Source organism: Misgurnus anguillicaudatus, chromosome 10 (genome assembly GCF_027580225.2).
Source record: "Misgurnus anguillicaudatus chromosome 10, ASM2758022v2, whole genome shotgun sequence".
Taxonomy (NCBI): domain Eukaryota; kingdom Metazoa; phylum Chordata; class Actinopteri; order Cypriniformes; family Cobitidae; genus Misgurnus; species Misgurnus anguillicaudatus.
The window spans coordinates 1,520,366-1,525,048 of NC_073346.2; positions in this window are offsets into that span (position 1 = coordinate 1,520,366).

A 4,683-nucleotide genomic window follows, 5' to 3' on the forward strand; every position below is an offset into this window, starting at 1 on the left:
TGAAAACTCCCATGAGGATCATATTGTGAGAGTTGTGATTTAAGCGGTTTGTTTAAACTGCATAGATAGAAAACTAGTGAGTGAGTGGAACAAGGTCCAAGAAATCCCGGGTGTGATCCTCAAGAGAGTGGGAGCCCTGGCATAAGTAGTCTCATAGCAGGAGACCAAAATGCTGCTGGGTCCATAGTGGCGTGGCCTGGACTGATGAGAGTCACTGCTTGATCCTAGTTGATCAGTCATTCTGTAACATTTGTGTATAAAGGCAGGCCGAGGCAGTGGATCCAAACGCAAGTGACTTTTAATAAGTGATGTTACCAGTGACGCCAAAGCTCTGAAGCGTGTGTCAAAAAATGAACCGATTTTCATTGAAGCTTTGTATCAAAGCTTGATTCGTTCTGGCAAAATCACGTGACCAATGACGTCCGAAGCTTCAGGCTTGTTCGACCTCATGTGGCGCCGCAAGAACCGACAGCCAGATGACGTCAAAGTACATCGAGAGCGTTTCGCGAAATCATACGGAGGAGTCTGCTTTAAAATTGCTCTCGTGGAACTTTGACGTCAACCGGCTGTCGGTTCTTGAGGCACCGCATGAAGTCGAACAAGCCTTTCGTTTCACACACACCCACGTGACTGCTTTGTTATCTGATTCGAAAGGTTTAAAATTGTGCGATGCGCGGCGCGCCCTCTTGGATTGTATTGGAGTATTGCATTACACAGAATCGATTACTGTATAGTGAGTTTATGAGATATATATATATATATATATATATATATATATATATATATGATAGTAGTAAAAAGCCTTTTCTGCACGACTTAATACCATGATTTTTTTTAATTGGTTCACATGTTATACTTTTGACACTAGGTCTATCCATAATTTGTTATTTTTGTTTGGAGTTACCATTCGCATGAAATGGAACATGCTTTGGTCATGTATTTAATATATTGTTACATTTATTTATTAATCTATCCCTAATTTGTCAATCAATTAATTCTTGCTTATATAATTAATACGTTGTTTGGTTGTGGAACATTCTGTGATACAGCACTTTCACCAGCAGAGGTCCTCATCTAGCTCTGATTTGAAAAGCTTCGAGTAACGAACCATTTTCCGATACAATTGGGTTGAAAGCTTCACTGCTTCAAGAAAGCTTCACTTCGCCATCACTACTTTTAATACAAACACAACAAAGAAAAACAAAACAAGGATACGGTAGAAAAACCTGAAAAACAACATTGTATATATTGACTGATACAAGACAACTGAAACACTGGGCTTATATACACTGAAGGGATAACAAGGAAACAGTACACACCTGGGAAACAATCAGCACACGGACCAATGAACAAAAAACTACAAAGAACTACAGACATGGATGACACAGAACAAGACCCGTAACACAGACTACATAATTCTATTTTTTTATTGGATTCTTTAATAACAGACATATCAAATCATATTAAGACATATATCTATATATTTATGGCTTATGTCTTTGAGGCAAGTAGCCAGTTCATTGTTGTGCTAATGTAATCACACTTCTTTGTGGAAACTCCTTTGGTATGTGTGTGAACATGGTTCCTTACTCGTGTTTATAGCAGAACATGCTGAGAAAAGAGGTGCATCCCTATGGTACATAGACCACCAATAAAATTAAGACAGTAAGAATGTGTCTTTTGGACTATGTATGTGTTGCTGTTCTCTCTATATCATTTTACCTATTTTGCACCAGTGTGCCAATCAAAGAGAATTGTTCACTCTATAAGTAAAAATTAAAAGATGACAAAATATTAAATGTTTTATATGTTTGCATGTTCTATATGCATGTTTGGTGTATGCTTAAGCAATATCGCTCAAGAAGTAGGAGTGTGATATAGCTCTATATCATCACGGCTGTGATTAGGCCAGAGGCACGAGGCCGTAGGCAATCACAGCTGTGATGATATAGAGCTATATCACACGACTCCGAGAGCGATATTGCTTTTATACAACAGTTCGATGGCACACGTTTGAAAAACGAAAACTAGAAAACAACAACGGAGTAATTTTAAAAGCCTCTTTGTTTGAGAACTACTTCTTCCGCCACGGATTTGAGGGCGGCCAGAATGACAGGTAACACTTTCGGCTGCTTTGAATCTCATATTAACTCAATGGACAGATTTGCCGTTTTTAAATATTACAATTTTTTGGTCACAAAGTGTAGTTTTAAGATTAGTTCAGTCGAGAATATATTTGTATTATATTTAAATCTACAGTCGATTAGTAAAGATAGCGCCTGTTTGAACGTTTGCTTAGTGAGATTCGGTACGTATGAGAACCAAAGCATGAGCGGACGTCGGTGTTCACTCGCCCCGCTGACCACCGCCCTCTCTGGGCTACATCTTTGACAGGGATTCCCTGTCTCTCATGTTTGCCTGATGATCAAAAATAAGATCAAATCACCAGTATTTGGTGTCATGATGAAACTATTACTTGTTTTCTTATTCATATTTAGTGTCTTTTACCTCGCGCCAAAACAATAACAACACAAAAGTTAATAAAACTATACTTCTATAATGTTACTGTTGGTTTACCATTTCATCTTAACGCGATACGAGCACTCGGTTATTATTAGACTTCGTTCTTGTCAGTACTATATAAAACTGTTTTTTATAAGTGTCAGAAGGATGTTTTTGCATGCTGCTTATAAATATACCCGTGGCGATATCTCATAACATGTTTTAATAGTCACGTTGCGATTAAATAAATGATCAATGTCCACATTTGTAAGCTGCTGTGCTTACCTGCAGTTCCACAGTGTTTTCGCGTTCTGATAAGAGATATAGCTCCAGAAAAAAATGAGTGTTTAAGTTACATTCCTCTTTCCAAGTGTTAATCGTCCACACGATGTGACAAGACATTAATCCCATTAAGTTTAACATAACATCCAAGAGCGCTGATCTATGACGGAATAATAACTTCCGATTGGGGATTCACAGACTGATTTATGAGCTAGTGAACTAATGAGACACACGGAGAGTGTTTAAAAACAGGGCGTCTGTGTTTTTCCATTCAGAGATGAGCCTGTTCAGGACCTCCATTCACTAGGTGGCGGAATAATACGAAAGGTGAAGCGGTTACTGTGCCGTTATCAGTACAATATCAGATTCGAGAACCAGAAAGAACTGTTGTATAATATATAATAAGTGATCAGAAAAGTCTCAATAACACCCTACGTTGCACATGGGCATCAAAAAATATAAGCTACCTGAGCACAATGTTTTATTTCCTTCCCGTTTAGAGAAAGTGTCTTGAACAAGTGAATAGAAATGATGGCTTTGTATAAGGCACACTGCATGTTTCAAAAAGCTTATAGATGTTGCATGGTGAATGCTTCGGAAACAAAAACATTGGCTGATTTTATTTAATTAGCATCCTCTTTTGAAGAGAATAAGTGAAGAAAAAATGATAGAAAAAGTATGGAAAATAAAAACAAAACAGAGAGCATTTTGTGGACTATAGCACCAGCGATTAATGGTAAAACGCTCACACCGAGTAGAGGAGCTAAATCAGTTAGCTCCAGATAACGTGTTACGCTGCATTTGTGCAGGTAGTCAATTTTAATTAGTGTTTTGGAGACATCTTTAATCAGCCTGACATAACTCCTCTCTCCTCTAGTGCACATCTCTCTGTCCTGCTATCAGTCATTTAATAAAATAAATGTTGTACAATATTTACAAAGTTTAGCAGGATCAGCTAAATCCAATGATCTATTCTTTAATTCAACAGCAAAAAGCATTTCCACTGCCCTACATATTTTGTGTCTAGAGCCATTTATGTCCCTCCGGACAGAAAATTCTATTGTGAAACGCATTTCATCTGGACATACACATAAATATATGTAAAAACAATAATCATAAACATGCAAAAGACGCTTTCACCGTTCACGTCACAGGCGGTTCCCACTACGCATGTCGGGGTCAGAAAAGTCATTACAGCAGATTGAGTTGCGTATTATTCGGTATCGTCAAAAATGCCTACTTGCGTTGTGGGCTTTGAAAATCGCAGCAGGTCTGTCATTAAGTTTTTCGGGATTCCTGCAGAATCTCAAAACAAAAAATACAACATCTGTGGCTGCAAGCAATTAAACGTGCAGAATGGGACAATGCAAAGATCAAAGAGGCTTGTGTTAGTAGTGCTCACTTCATTTCAGGTAAGTCATCCTTTTCAGCCCTGTTAGATTAAACTAGAAAGCCTAAATGGTATAAACAGTTTGACCCCATGCTGCGTGCGCACCCGATAGTCATTCAATGTTTACAAACCTTGAAGGGGTCTATGCAAACAATAACCAGACAATACTTTTTACTTAATACTTTCTGGAATATGAATCACAATAAACTGTACTCTGTGACCAGGCCTGGATTGGCCAAAGGGAGGACCAGGAGAATTTCCGGTGGGCCGGTCTTTTTTTTCTGGCCACGAGGGCCGGTGATGTCAGGCCACGAAGGTTGCGATCACTAAGCTATCAGCACTTATCCCACCCCACTCGCGTAATTTATGTCCAAGTTGATTGTGTTCCAAGTCCCGACCACTTATCGGAAGAATTCTTGCATTAGGGTCCATTAACATCTAAAACGCATGGAAAACGCAGGACACAACGTTTTTCTTTTGCTTTTCAAAGCGCTTCCCTATGAACATGA